This window comes from Rutidosis leptorrhynchoides, chromosome 2 (genome assembly GCF_046630445.1).
Source record: "Rutidosis leptorrhynchoides isolate AG116_Rl617_1_P2 chromosome 2, CSIRO_AGI_Rlap_v1, whole genome shotgun sequence".
NCBI lineage: Eukaryota > Viridiplantae > Streptophyta > Magnoliopsida > Asterales > Asteraceae > Rutidosis > Rutidosis leptorrhynchoides.
Window position 1 is genome coordinate 406405397 of NC_092334.1, and position 17658 is coordinate 406423054.

Below are 17658 nucleotides of genomic sequence, written 5' to 3' on the forward strand. Positions count from 1 at the left end.
ATTAGAGTACATAATCTCTAAAACATTAGAGATAACATAATCATCATGTCAAACGAAGATAAATAATGTAGAACGATACGTAGATTGATGATTATAATCGATGTACAGAATGAGATGATGAGGCATGGATTATTGATGATACTGGTGTTGTTATTGATAGTATTGTTGGTGCCATTGATGTTGTTGAAGCTGGTAGATTTTGCACCATAATCTCCAAATTGATTACTCGAGCGCGAAGTTCGCTAACTCCTTCTATTATTCCGGGATGATTGTCGGTCGGAACGAGCGGATGAGAAAGGTTTAGAATCTTAGTTATGATATAGTCGTGGCGAGATATTCGGGAAATGAGGGTGAAAATGATGTTACGAACAGGTTCGCCGGTAAGTGCTTTAGGTTCTTCGCCAAAAGGTGAATTTGGTTAGTGGAAGGGATCGCCTTCTTCGCGTCTCCATTGATCAATTCGACTACGAACCCATTTCCAATTCATCCAGAATAAATGATGGCTAATTGGTTGACTCATTCCGGTTACACTGCTTTCGGAGCTCGAGTGGAAATCCATATCGGAATAGCTGTCGGAATAACTATCGGAATAGCTATCGAAATCTGAGAGACTCGAACTGGTTGAGGGATTCATCCCGTACAATCAGATGAAGGATTTTCAATAAGAAATAGATTATAGGATGTAGATTAGTACCCTGCAATACATAGTTTACATATGCATATATAATACTAAAATCCATAAGTCACGGAGGAATCTACGGAAGCTGTCAGGCAAAGTTAACAATAACAGATACGCTAAGATATGAATTTATCTATACACTGTCTATGCAATAGAGGTAGTAAGACGTGTCTAGACTTTAAGGATGATAATCAAATAATTTTCGACACTAAATGATAAGCAAAACTTTTGACATGCAGACACGGTCGAAGTCCAGACTCACTAATGCATCTAAACAACTATCAGGTAGACACACTAATGCAAGACCTGGTTCGCTAAGACCATCGCTCTGATACCAACTGTGAAGACCCGTCCTAATCCATCCGGACGAAGTCCATATCGATTATAAATGATTTACAACAGTTGATTACATCGCGAGGTACTTGACCTCTATATGATACACTTTACAAACATTGCATTCGTTTTTGAAAAGTCAATCTTTCATTTACATCGAAAGTTGATGGCATGCATACCATTTCATAATATATCTAACTGTAATTGATTTAACAATAATCTTGATGAATTCAACGACTCGAATGCAACATCTTTTGAAATATGTCATGAATGACACCAAATAATATCTTTAAAATTAGCAATTGCACAGCAGAAGATTTCTTTCGTACCTGAGAATAAACATGCTTTAAAGTGTCAACCAAAAGGTTGGTGAGTTCATTAGTTTAACATAAATAATCATTCCCATCATTTTAATAGACCACAAGATTTTTATTTCTCATAAATATACGTCCCATGCATAGAGACAAAAATAATCATTCATATGGATTGAACACCTGGTAACCGACATTCACAATATGCATATAAGAATATCCCCATCATTCTGGGATCCTCCTTCGGACATGATATAAATTTCGAAGTACTAAAGCATCCGGTACTTTGGATGGGGCTTGTTGGGCCCGATAGATCTATCTTTAGAGTTCGCGTCAATTAGGGTGTCTGTTCCCTAATTCTTAGATTACCAGACTTAATAAAAAGCGGAATATTCGATTTCGATCATTCAACCATATAATGTAGTTTCAATTACTTGTGTCTATTTCATAAAACAGTTATAAAAACAGCGCATGTATTCTCAGTCCCAAAAATATATATTGCAAAAGCATTTAAAAAGGGATTAATGAAACTCACGCATATAAATATTATAAAACAGTTAATAAAGCATTTGCATGTATTCTCAATCTAAAAACGTAAAGAGTAAAAAAAAGAGCAAATGAAACTCACAATACTGTATTTTGTAGTAAAAATACATATGACGACATTGAACAATGCAGGGTTGGCCTCGGATTCACGAACCCTTATTTTAAAGCTTTTCCAAAAATAATTGCCCATGACAGGGCTCGAACCCGCAACCTCTCGCTCACACGACACCCCTTAAACCTCTAAGCCATTTCCAATTTTCAGATAGTTTTATTAGATCATTCCTAACAGAACCTCATTGTTACATTTTTGAAATTTCGTTTGAAATCGAGCTGTTGTTTAAGAGTAATGGAGAACAGGGCAGTGGTGTTTGTTTGTAATTGTTTTTGGTTTAATTTACCTATAATTTGCAGAATATAATGTATATAAAGAAGGATTGCTGCTTTTAGTCATGATTGAGAAAGACTTGTAACAAATTCGACAGATATAAAAATTAGTTACAGTAAAAGATGTGGTTGTTAAACAGAATCATACTTATTTCCTATATTCTTTCTTTTATAAATTATAAATAACATAAATATATTAATAATAATAATAATAATAATAATAATTAATAATAATTAATAATAATTATATAAATAATAATATTAATAATGATAACAATAATAAATATGACAAATCAAATGCATCAAATTTAATATCTATTTATTATTTATAGTAATATTATTAATAATGATGTTGATATTTAAATTGATTTTAATAAAGGTAATTATTAATATAGCAATTATAATTTATTTTGTAAGTAAGCTTAATATATTGATATAATTAACTATGTAATATTTATTAACTATCTAATATATATAATAACATATATTGATTATTAAATTTTTATATATTTTACATATATTAAAATATACATATAATATTACTCATGTATAAAATCATATATATTTATATAGATTCATTTTATTAACAACATTTTATCTTGTGTATATATATATATATATATATATATATATATATATATATATATATATATATATATATATATATATATATATTTTAACTTGTAACCTCATTTAATCTGTTGCTATTGTGTTATACATTATTCACTAATCGATATTAGCATATGATATTTAGAATTTTTATATACCATCTCATATACATAATAATTATTTAGAGAATCATATATCTTTATATATGGTTTCAGTTTTATAACCATTTTATTATTTTATATATTATTTTACGTTCTTACTTCTACTTATTATATTGAGATTTAATTTTTCTAAGTTATTATGTATTTATATTTATATTTACTATATACATTTTTATTTACAAACAATCGTTCGTGAATCGTCGGGAATTGTCAAAGGGTAAATGAATGCGTCAACACAGTTTAAAATTTTTGAGATTTAACTTAACAAAATTTGCTTATTGTGTCGAGAATATATAAAGATAAAGTTTAAATTTGGTCGAAAATTCCCGGGTCGTCACACCTGGATCCACAACTCATGCGACCGCATGAACCCGTAGGCTAAAACTCATGAGACCGCATGAGATAGTCTGACACACTGGTCTGAACCTGGTACTGCATTAATTATGGAGTATAATTTAATTATTATTATTATTAAACCCTAATTAGGGTTTATATTTTATATTAATTAGTTTTAGTTTATTTATTTTTTGTATTTTTAAGTTTAATTAGTTTTATTAATTATATAAATTAATACTTTTATAAAATAATAATATAAAAATGATATTTTTATAAAAATTGTATTTTTACAACTTTAAGTTTTATTTGTATATTTCATATCTGTTTATTCGTAATATTTGTATTTTTATCGTTCGTAATTAGTTTTTAATCTAGTATTTTGCCATAGTTATTTTTATTTCTAGAGTTTTAAGCTTTGCCGTAAAATCCCTTAAGTGCTTTTTCTTTAGATTAAGATTTAGGCGCCTTAGAATTTTACGACGTCGCTTATCGCTTTAATATTTTTTTAAGACTTTAGTACCTTTTTAAGTTATTGCCGTTTTGGATATAGAATTCCTTTAAGCTTTAACACCTTTAGACGCAACTTTTAAACTTAAGTTTTAAGAATTCTAAGTTTCGACACTTTATTTTCTTATTTTTATTTTCGACCTTTTATTTTTCGACGTTTTCCGACGTGTTCTTTTTCTTTCTTATTTCTCGACGCTCTAGTTTTTAGGACTTAGAATTTTTTCTATTTCTTCTCTAAAATTTCAAAATTTCGACGAAAAATTATTTTAAGCAGTTAAATTGATAGACATCCAAAATTTTCTGGTTCGTAGTAATAGTTGGATTTGTTAGTGGCGAGTTGTGGGCTTTCGTTTTAAAGGGTCCTGGCTACCTGCTGCATCTATTGGCTATTCGAAACGTGGGCAAAATCAGAAAAGTCTATTAATTTGATAACTTATATAATTTTTATCTTTTATAACTAATAGGATATTCAGTAAATGCACCGAGCAAAACGTTCACCACCTTTCATATGTTCACCACCTGTAACTCGATCAAGACATCTAGCCAATATTGTCGCCGTTGATTTTTCTTTAGAATCATCATCCAGTCGACCAAGTACTCCAATTCAAATTTCCGATAATCCATTTTTTGAACCCGACCTCACAATTGAGAATCCGGAGGATATTCAGGGACAATTCAGAGATCCTGAACCATTAATCATTCGTCCTGAACCACAAATCACTCATCCAGAGATTGTCAAGGAAGAAACCATTAAATCAGAATCCGGCTAGGGATGGCAATGGGCGAGAATAAACCCGTGACCCGCGGGCACCCGATCTGCGTTGGGCGGGTAAAATCATTAAATCTTACCCGTGGGCACGGGTACGGGTAAAAATTTATAACCGCCGACGGGTCGCGGGCGGGTCGCGGGTGTATACTACCCGTCACGATGTAGTGACCCGAACTTTTCCATGTTTATATATATTAAATGAAATTGATATTTTCATGATTAAGTGTTTCCAACATGTTAAGCAATCAAACTTATTAAGACTTGATTAATTGGAATAGGTTTCATATAGACAAATGACCACCCAAGTTGACCGGTGATTCACGAACGTTAAAACTTGTAAAAACTATACGATGACATATATATGGTTATATATATAGTTAACATGATTTTATTATAAGTATGTATCTCATTAGGTATTTTAACAATGAGTTATATACAAAAAAATGAGACTATTAAATTAAGAAACTCGAAAACGATATATATAACGATTATCGTTATAACGTCTTACTAGGTACATATGAATCATATTAAGATATTGATACACTTGGTTAATTATGTTAAATGATAAGTAAATATATCATTAAGTGTATTAACAATGAACTACATATGTAAAAATAAGACTACTAACTTAATGATTTTGAAACGAGACATATATGTAACGATTATCGTTGTAACGGCATTTAATGTATATAGATCATATTAAGAGATATTCGTACATCATAATATCATGATAATATAATAATTTAAAATCTCATTTGATATTATAAACATTGGGTTAACAACATTTAACAAGATCGTTAACCTAAAGGTTTCAAAACAACATTTACATGTAACGACTAACGATGACTTAACGACTCAGTTAAAATGTTTATACATGTAGTGTTTTAATATGTATTCATACACTTTTGAAAGACTTCAAGACACTTATCAAAATACTTCTACTTAACAAAAATGCTTACAATTACATCCTCGTTCAGGTTCATCAACAAATCTACTCGTATGCACACGTATTCGTACTCGTACAATACACAACTTTTAGATGTATGTACTATTGGTATATACACTCCAATGATCAGCTCTTAGTAGCCCATGTGAGTCACCTAACACATGTGGGAACCATCATTTGGCAACTAGCATGAAATATCTCATAAAATTACAAAAATATGAGTAATCATTCATGACTTATTTACATGAAAACAAAATTACATATCCTTTATATCTAATCCATACACCAACGACCAAAAACACCTACAAACAATTTCATTCTTCAATTTTCTTCATCTAATTGATCTCTCTCAAGTTCTATCTTCAAGTTCTAAGTGTTCTTCAAAAATTGCAAAAGTTCTAGTTTTATAAAATCAAGAATACTTCCAAGATTGCAAGTTTACTTCCAAGTTTTCAAAATCCATTCCAAGTAATCATCCAAGATCAAGAAACCTTTGTTACTTACAGTAGGTTATCTTTCTAATACAAGGTAATAAGCATATTCAAACTTTAATTCAATTTCTATAACTATAACAATCTTATTTCGAGTGGAAATCTTACTTGAAATTGTTTTCGTGTCATGATTCTGCTTCAATAACTTTCAAGCCATCCAAAGGTCCTGTGAAGCTAGATCCATTTTTCTCATTTCCAGTAGGTTTATCCAAGGAACTTGAGGTAGTAATGATGTTCATAACATCATTCGATTCATACATAAAAAGCTGTCTTATTCAACGTTATAAACTTGTAATCACTAGAACATAGTTTAGTTATTCTAAACTTGTTCGCAAATAAAAGTTAATACTTCTAACTTGACTTTTAAAATCAACTAAACACATGTTCTATATCTATATGATATGCTAACTTAATGATTTAAAACCTGGAAACACGAAAAACACCGTAAAACCGGATTTACGCCGTCGTAGTAACACCGCGGGCTGTTTTGGGTTAGTTATTTAAAAACTATGATAAACTTTGATTTAAAAGTTGTTATTCTGGGAAAATTATTTTTATTATGAACATGAAACTATATCCAAAAATTATGGTTAAACTCAAAGTGGAAGTATGTTTTCTAAAATGGTCATCGAGACGTCGTTCTTTCGACTGAAATGACTACCTTTACAAAAACGAATTGTAACTCATTTTTTCGACTATAAACCTATAATTTTTCTGTTTAGATTCATAAAATAGAGTTCAATATAAAACCATAGCAATTTTATTCACTCAAAACGGATTTAAAATGAAGAAGTTATGGGTAAAACAAGATTGGATAATTTTTCTCATTTTAGCGACGTGAAAATTGGTAACAAATCTATTCCAACCATAACTTAATCAACTTGTATTGTATATTATGTAATCTTGTGATACCATAGACACGTATACAATGTTTCGACCTATCATGTCGACACATCTATATATATTTCGGAACCATCATAGACACTCTATATGTGAATGTTGGAGTTAGCTATATAGGGTTGAGGTTGATTCCAAAATATATATAGTTTGAGTTGTGATCAATACTGAGATACGTATACACTGGGTCGTGGATTGATTCAAGATAATACTTATTGATTTATTTCTGTACATCTAATTGTGGACAACTAGTTGTAGGTTACTAACAAGGACAGCTGACTTAATAAACTTAAAACATCAAAATATATTAAAAGTGTTGTAAATATATTTTGAACATACTTTGATATATATGTATATATTGTTATAGGTTCGTGAATCAACCAGTGGCCAAGTCTTACTTCCCGACGAAGTAAAAATCTGTGAAAGTGAGTTATAGTCCCACTTTTAAAATCTAATATTTTTGGGATGAGAATACATGTAGGTTTTATAAATGATTTACAAAATACACACAAGTACGTGAAACTACATTCTATGGTTGAATTATCGAAATCGAATATGACCCTTTTTATTAAGTCTGGTAATATAAGAATTAGGGAACAGACACCCTAATTGACGCGAATCCTAAAGATAGATCTATTGGGCCTAACAAACCCCATCCAAAGTACCGGATGCTTTAGTACTTCGAAATTTATATCATATCCGAAGGGTGTCCCGGAATGATGGGGATATTCTTATATATGCATCTTGTTAATGTCGGTTACCAGGTGTTCACCATATGAATGATTTTTATCTCTATGTATGGGATGTGTATTGAAATATGAAATCTTGTGGTCTATTGTTACGATTTGATATATATAGGTTAAACCTATAACTCACCAACATTTTTGTTGACGTTTAAAGCATGTTTATTCTCAGGTGAATACTAAGAGCTTCCGCTGTTGCATACTAAAATAAGGACAAGATTTGGAGTCCATGTTTGTATGATATTGTGTAAAAACTGCATTCAAGAAACTGATTTCGATGTAACATATTTATATTGTAAACCATTATGTAATGGTCGTGTGTAAACAGGATATTTTAGATTATCATTATTTGATAATCTACGTAAAGCTTTTTAAACCTTTATTTATGAAATAAAGGTTATGGTTTGTTTTAAAAATGAATGCAGTCTTTGAAAAACGTCTCATATAGAGGTCAAAATCTCGCAACGAGCGTTGGTATCCGAGCGTTGGTCTTAGAGAACCAGAAAATTTGCATTAGTGTGTCTTATCGAGTTTGTTAGGATGCATTAGTGAGTCTGGACTTCGACCGTGTTTTCTTTAAAAATGATTGCTTAACATTTTTGTTGGAAACTATATATTATTAACATGTATATATTATGTGATATATTAATCTCTTAACATGTTTGATATTGTGTGATAGATGTCTACCTCTAGCACAAATCCCATTGACTCACCTAATAATAACGAAGAGTCGAATATATATTGGACTGATTCACAAGTTCCCGAAGAAGAACCGGAAGAAGAATCAGAACCGGAAGAAGAATCTGAACCGGAAGAGGAGGAATCGGAGGAGGAAATAGAACCGGTGGGGGAAATAATAAAACGGTTAAGTAAAAGAAAATCCTCAACCAACCGACCAAGGTTAATTATGGTCAATGGTGTTTCCGCCAAGGAAGCAAAATATTGGGAGGATTACCAATTCTCCGATGAATCGGATTCCGACGAGAATTCCGATGATGTTATAGAAATTACCCCAACTGAATTTAAAAAGGCAAAAGAAAATAATAAGGGAAAGGGCATAAAAATAGAGAAATCTAATTCCAACCCCGATGAACTTTATATGTATCGTCAACCCCCGAAGCCCTTAAGTTGTAACAATGACCCGGGAACCTCTAAACCACCAGGTTTTTCTAAACTGTTGTGGAAAACGATAGCTCGTATTAGGGGAACATCATATATCCCTAGAAACTTTGCAAAACGAACCAAAACCGAAGAAGAAGAAGAAACGAGCGAGTCAAAATAAGATAGTTGCATTCGTGTGGTGTAATATATGTAATATAGTGTGCTTATGCTTTATGATATATGTAAAAATTGCTTGTATTAATAAGTATTTTTTTTATGAATCTAACTCTTGTCTATTTTACAGTATAAAAACACAAAATGGATAGACAACCCAATATTTTAAGAGACCTACCTGGAGACATGATTGATGAAATCTTGTCTAGAGTCGGTCAGAATTCTTCGGCACAACTATTTACGGCGAAATCAGTTTGTAAGACATTCGAAGAACGTTCCAAGAATGTCTTGGTTTATAAGATACTTTCGTTTGAAAGATGGGGGATATCACATTGGGAAACCCATAAGTTACGATGTGTTTACTTTGACGCATATATTGCGGGAAACCCAAATGCTATTTTACGCAACGGGTTAAGAAATTATTTTGACTCAATGTATCCGAATATAGGACTTCATGATTTAGAAAAAGTGGCTAACATGCAACATAAAGAAGCATGCTATGCTTACAGGTTAGTAATGTTCGCTTCTCACCAAAGTGAGAAAAAGAACATCGGGCTACAACTATTAAACAAAACGTTCCCACAAGTGACGGAGTCGGTAATTGGGGTAAGAAATGAGGTTTTTAGGTTATTACGAGACTGTTGGTCATTACGTAACCCTCGTCTCTTTGACGACGTTACAACACGCTGTCTTATCAATGGCCATAATGGTTATGTTCCACAAGACCAAGGATGGGAAGTAGTCCTAGTAAAACCAGAATGCATGACTTGTTTCTGGACATATGAATTACGTGTCTTTATTGCCTTTGCTGAATGACTTTTGTACTAGCTAGAATTATCTTCACAACTATCTTTTATCAAAGTTATTGTGTGCTATATTTCATGCTTTATGTAAAATAAGCGGTATTGTAAGTTTGTAAAATATTGTATAAAAGTTTGAACGCGAAATATTATTATAATCAGTTTTTCATATAGAATTGTAGTAGTTGAATTGTATATTAGCTACTAAGTATGAACTTAACGGGTAGGTACTACCCGAATTTAAACTTATAAAACGCTAATATGAAGTAAAAGCTTTTATAAATGAGTTCATATTATGCTACAAAATACTATTAACTACTCTTAATATTCTGTATGATTAACTTGTTCCATTTGACTATTTTGAAGGAAATGGCACCGACTACTCGACACACCGTGAATATGAATGAAGAGGAATTCCGTACTTTTCTAGCTTCAAACATAGCCGCAGTACAGGTTGCGCTACATACCAACAATAACCTTGGATCTAGCAGTACAGGAAATCGTGTAGGATGCACCTACAAAGAATTCACTGCCTGCAAACCTTTGGAATTTGATGGAACCGAAGGACCGATCGGATTGAAACGGTGGACCGAGAAGGTCGAATCGGTGTTTGCCATAAGTAAGTGTACTGAAGAGGACAAAGTGAAGTACGCTACTCATACCTTCACAGGTTCTGCGTTAACATGGTGGAATACCTATCTAGAGCAAGTGGGACAAGATGATGCGTACGCACTACCATGGTCAGCATTCAAGCACTTGATGAACGAGAAGTACCGTCCCAGAACCGAGGTCAATAAGCTCAAGACAGAACTTAGAGGGTTACGAACCCAAGGATTTGATATTACCACGTACGAAAGACGATTCACAGAATTGTGCCTATTGTGTCCGGGAGCATTCGAAGATGAGGAAGAGAAGATCGACGCGTTTGTGAAAGGATTACCGGAAAGAATCCAAGAAGATATAAGTTCACACGAGCCCGCCTCCATACAACAGGCATATAGAATGGCTCACAAACTAGTGAACCAGATTGAGGAAAGAATTAAAGAACAGACGGCTGAAGAGGCCAATGTGAAGCAAGTCAAAAAAAAGTGGGAGGAAAACGGTGATAAGAATCACCAATACAACAACAACAGCAATTACAATAATAATCGCAACAATTATCCCAACAATCGCAACATCAATCACAACTACAACAAACGGCCCAACAACAACAACAACAACAACAACACCAACAACAACAACAGTAGTAACTACAACAATCATCCCAACAACAATAACAACCGCAACAACAACAACAATCAGAAGCAGCTATGCCAAAGGTGTGAAAAGTATCACTCGGGGTTCTGCACCAAATTTTACAACAAGTGTAAAAGAAATGGTCATAGCGCGGCGAAGTGTGAGGTCTACGGACCAGGGGTTAATAGAACGAAAGGAACAAATGGTGTCGGAACGAGTAATGGCGGAGCAAGTAGTGTCAGAGCAAGTTATGCCAATGTAGTTTGTTATAAATGTGGAAAACCGGGCCACATTATTAGAAATTACCCGAACCAGGAGAAAACGAATGGACAAGGCCGCGGAAGAGTTTTCAATATTAATGCGACAGAGGCACAGGAAGACCCGGAGCTTGTTACGGGTACGTTTCTTATTGACAATAAATCTGCTTACGTTTTATTTGATTCGGGTACGGATAGAAGCTATATGAGTAGAGATTTTTGTGCTAAATTAAGTTGTCCATTGACACCGTTGGATAGTAAATTTTTACTCGAATTAGCAAACGGTAAATTAATTTCAGCAGATAATATATGCCGGAATCGAGAAATTAAACTGGGTAGCGAAATATTTAAGATTGATTTGATACCAGTAGAGTTAGGGAGTTTTGATGTAATAGTTGGCATGGACTGGCAGAAGAAGGTGAAAGCAGAGATCGTATGTTATAAAAATGCAATTCGCATTGTACGAGAAGAAGGAGAACCCTTAATGGTGTACGGAGAAAAGGGCAACATGAAGCTACATCTTATTAGTAATTTGAAGGCATAAAAACTAATAAGAAAAGGTTGCTATGCTGTTCTAGCACACGTCGAGAAAGTACAAACTGAAGAAAAGAGCATCAATGATGTTCCCGTCGCAAAAGAATTTCCCGATGTATTTTCGAAAGAATTACCGGGACTACCTCCACATCGAACTGTTGAATTTCAAATAGATCTTGTACCAGGAGCTGCACCAATAGCTCGTGCTCCTTATAGACTCGCACCCAGCGAGATGAAAGAACTGCAAAGCTAACTGCAAGAACTATTAGAACGTGGTTTCATTCGACCAAGCACATCACCATGGGGAGCTCCTGTTTTGTTTGTCAAGAAGAAGGATGGTACATTTAGGTTGTGTATTGACTACAGAGAGTTGAACAAACTTACCATCAAAAACCGTTATCCACTGCCGAGAATTGACGACTTATTTGATCAACTACAAGGCTCGTCGGTTTATTCGAAGATCGATTTACGTTCTGGATATCATCAAATGCGAGTAAAGGAGGCTGATATTCCAAAAACTGCTTTTAGGACGCGTTATGGTCATTACGAGTTTATGGTTATGCCGTTTGGATTGACTAACGCACCAACTGTGTTCATGGACCTTATGAATCGAGTGTGTGGGCCATATCTTGACAAGTTTGTCATTGTTTTCATCGATGACATACTTATTTACTCAAAGAATGATTAAGAGCACGAAGAACATTTGAGAAAAGTGCTAGAAGTATTGAGGAAAGAAAAACTGTACGCTAAGTTTTCAAAGTGTGCATTTTGGTTGGAAGAAGTTCAATTCCTCGGTCACATAGTGAACAAAGAAGGTATCCAGGTGGACCCGGCAAAGATCGAAACCGTTGAAAAGTGGGAAACCCCAAAAACTCCGAAGCATATACGTCAATTTTTAGGATTGGCTGGTTACTACAGAAGATTCATCCAAGATTTCTCCAAAATAGCAAAACCCTTGACTGCATTAACGCATAAAGGGAAGAAATTTGAATGGAAGGATGAACAAGAGAAGGCGTTTCAATTATTGAAGAAAAAGCTAACTACGGCACCTATATTGTCATTGCCTGAAGGGAATGATGATTTTGTGATTTATTGTGACGCATCAAAGCAAGGTCACTGTTGTGTATTAATGCAACGGACGAAGGTGATTGCTTATGCGTCTAGACAATTGAAGATTCACGAGCAAAATTATACGACGCATAATTTGGAATTAGGCGCGGTTGTTTTTGCATTAAAGACTTGGAGGCACTACTTATATGGGGTCAAAAGTATTATATATACCGACCACAAAAGTCTTCAACACATATTTAATCAGAAACAACTGAATATGAGGCAGCGTAGGTGGATTGAATTGTTGAATGATTACGACTTTGAGATTCGTTACCACCCGGGGAAGGCAAATGTGGTAGCCGACGCCTTGAGCAGAAAGGACAGAGAACCCATTCGAGTAAAATCTATGAATATAATGATTCACACTAACCTTACTACTCAAATAAAGGAGGCGCAACAAGTTTTAAAAGAGGGAAATTTAAAGGATGAAATACCCAAAGGATCGGAGAAGCATCTTAATATTCGGGAAAACGGAACCCGGTATAGGGCTGAAAGAATTTGGGTACCAAAATTTGGAGATATGAGAGAAATGGTACTTAGAGAAGCTCATAAAACCAGATACTCAATACATCCTGGAACGGGGAAGATGTTCAAGGACCTCAAGAAACATTTTTGGTGGCCAGGTATGAAAGCCGATATTTCTAAATATGTAGGAGAATGTTTGACGTGTTCTAAGGTCAAAGCTGAACATCAGAAACCATCAGGTCTACTACAATAACCTGAAATCCCGGAATGGAAATGGGAAAACATTACCATGGATTTCATTACTAAATTGCCAAGGACTGCAAGTGGTTATGATACTATTTGGGTAATAGTTGATCGTCTCACCAAGTCAGCACACTTCCTGCCAATAAGAGAAGATGACAAGATAGAGAAGTTATCACGACTATATTTGAAGGAAGTCGTCTCCAGACATGGAATACCAATCTCTATTATCTCTGATAGGGATGGCAGATTTCTTTCAAGATTCTGGCAGACATTACGGCAAGCATTGGGAACTCGTCTAGACATGAGTACTGCCTATCATCCACAAACTGATGGGCAGAGCGAAAGGACGATACAAACGCTTGAAGACATGCTACGAGCTTGTGTTATTGATTTCGGAAACAGTTGGGATCGACATCTACCGTTAGCAGAATTTTCCTACAACAACAGCTACCGTTTAAGTATTGAGATGGCGCCGTTTGAAGCACTTTATGGTAGAAAGTGCAGGTCTCCGATTTGTTGGAGTGAAGTGGGGGATAGACAGATTACGGGTCCGGAGATAATACAAGAAACTACCGAGAAAATCATCCAAATTCAACAAAGATTGAAAACCGCCCAGAGTCGACAAAAGAGCTACGCGGACAGTAAAATAAAAGATATAGAGTTTGAAATTGGAGAAATGGTCATGCTTAAGGTTTCACCTTGGAAAGTCGTTGTTCTATTTGGTAAACGGGGGAAACTAAATCCAAGGTACATTGGACCATTCAAGATTATAGATCGTGTCGGACCTGTAGCTTACCAACTGGAGCTACCTCAACAACTCTGGGCTGTACATAACACTTTCCACGTCTCAAATTTGAAGAAATGTTTTGCTAAAGAAGATCTCACTATTCCGTTGGACGAAATCCAAATCAATGAAAAACTTCAATTCATTGAAGAACCCGTCGAAATAATGGATCGTGAGGTTAAGAGACTTAAACAAAACAAGATACCGATTGTTAAGGTTCGATGGAATGCTCGTAGAGGACTCGAGTTCACCTGGGAGTGTGAAGATCAGATGAAGAAGAAATACCAGCATCTATTTCTAGAAGATTCGTCAACACTTTCAACAGCTTAAAATTTCGGGACGAAATTTATTTAACGGGTAGGTACTGTAGTGACCCGAACTTTTCCATATTTATATATATTAAATGAAATTGATATTTTCATGATTAAGTGTTTCCAACATGTTAAGCAATCAAACTTATTACGACTTGATTAATTGGAATAGGTTTCATATAGACAAATGACCACCCAAGTTGACCGGTGATTCACGAACGTTAAAACTTGTAAAAACTATACGATGACATATATATGGTTATATATATAGTTAACATGATTTTATTATAAGTATGTATCTCATTAGGTATTTTAACAATGAGTTATATACATAAAAATGAGACTATTAAATTAAGAAACTCGAAAACGATATATATAACGATTGTCGTTATAACATCTTACTAGGTACATATGAATCATATTAAGATATTGATACAATTGGTTAATTATGTTAAATGATAAGTAAATATATCATTAAGTGTATTAACAATGAACTACATATGTAAAAATAAGACTACTAAATTAATGATTTTGAAACGAGACATATATGTAACGATTATCGTTGTAACGACATTTAATGTATATAGATCATATTAAGAGATATTCGTACATCATAATATCATGATAATATAATAATTTAAAATCTCATTTGATATTATAAACATTGGGTTAACAACATTTAACAAGATCGTTAACCTAAAGGTTTCAAAACAACATTTACATGTAACGACTAACGATGACTTAACGACTCAGTTAAAATGTATATACATGTAGTGTTTTAATATGTATTCATACACTTTTGAAAGACTTCAAGACACTTATCAAAATACTTCTACTTAACAAAAATGCTTAAAATTACATCCTCGTTCAGTTTCATCAACAAATCTACTCGTATGCAAACGTATTCGTACTCGTACAATACACAACTTTTAGATGTATGTACTATTGGTATATACACTCCAATGATCAGCTCTTAGCAGCCCATGTGAGTCACCTAACACATGTGGGAACCATCATTTGACAACTAGCATGAAATATCTCATAAAATTACAAAAATATGAGTAATCATTCATGACTTATTTACATGAAAACAAAATTACATATCCTTTATATCTAATCCATACACCAACGACCAAAAACACCTACAAACACTTTAATTCTTCAATTTTCTTCATCTAATTGATCTCTCTCAAGTTCTATCTTCAAGTTCTAAGTGTTCTTCAAAAATTCCAAAAGTTCTAGTTTCATAAAATCAAGAATACTTCCAAGATTGCAAGTTTACTTCCAAGTTTTCTAAATCCATTCCAAGTAATCATCCAAGATCAAGAAACCTTTGTTACTTACAGTAGGTTATCTTTCTAATACAAGGTAATAATCATATTCAAACTTTAATTCAATTTCTATAACTATAACAATCTTATTTCGAGTGGAAATCTTACTTGAAATTGTTTTCGTGTCATGATTCTGCTTCAATAACTTTCAAGCCATCCAAAGGTCCTTTGAAGCTAGATCCATTTTTCTCATTTCCAGTAGGTTTATCCAAGGAACTTGAGGTAGTAATGATGTTCATAACATCATTCGATTCATACATAAAAAGCTGTCTTATTCAGCTTTATAAACTTGTAATCACTAGAACATAGTTTAGTTAATTCTAAACTTGTTCGCAAATAAAAGTTAATCCTTCTAACTTGACTTTTAAAATCAACTAAACACATGTTCTATATCTATATGATATGCTAACTTAATGATTTAAAACCTGGAAACACGAAAAACACCGTAAAACCGGATTTACGCCGTCGTAGTAACACCGCGGGCTGTTTTGGGTTAGTTAATTAAAAACTATGATAAACTTTGATTTAAAAGTTGTTATTCTGGGAAAATGATTTTTATCCTGAACATGAAACTATATCCAAAAATTATGGTTAAACTCAAAGTGGAAGTATGTTTTCTAAATTGGTCATCTAGACGTCGTTCTTTCGACTGAAATGACTACCTTTACAAAAATGACTTGTAACTTATTTTTGCGACTATAAACCTATACTTTTTCTGTTTAGATTCATAAAATAGAGTTCAATATAAAACCATAGCAATTTGATTCACTCAAAACGGATTTAAAATGAAGAAGTTATGGGTAAAACAAGATTGGATAATTTTTCTCATTTTAGCTACGTGAAAATTGGTAACAAATCTATTCCAATAATAACTTAATCAACTTGTATTGTATATTATGTAATCTTGAGATACCATAGACACGTATACAATGTTTCGACCTATCATGTCGACACATCTATATATATTTCGGAACAACCATAGACACTCTATATGTGAATGTTGGAGTTAGCTATACAGGGTTGAGGTTGATTCCAAAATATATATAGTTTGAGTTGTGATCAATACTGAGATACGTATACACTGGGTCGTGGATTGATTCAAGATAATATTTATCGATTTATTTCTGTACATCTAACTGTGGACAACTAGTTGTAGGTTACTAACGAGGACAGCTGACTTAATAAACTTAAAACATCAAAATATATTAAAAGTGTTGTAAATATATTTTGAACATACTTTGATATATATGTATATATTGTTATAGGTTCATGATTTAACCAGTGGCCAACTCTTACTTCCCGACGAAGTAAAAATCTGTGAAAGTGAGTTATAGTCCCACTTTTAAAATCTAATATTTTTGGGATGAGAATACATGCAGGTTTTATAAATGATTTACAAAATAGACACAAGTACGTGAAACTACATTCTATGGTTGAATTATCGAAATCGAATATGCCCCTTTTTATTAAGTCTGGTAATCTAAGAATTAGGGAACATACACCCTAATTGACGCGAATCCTAAAGATAGATCTATTGGGCCTAACAAACCCCATCCAAAGTACCGGATGCTTTAGTACTTCGAAATTTATATCATATCCG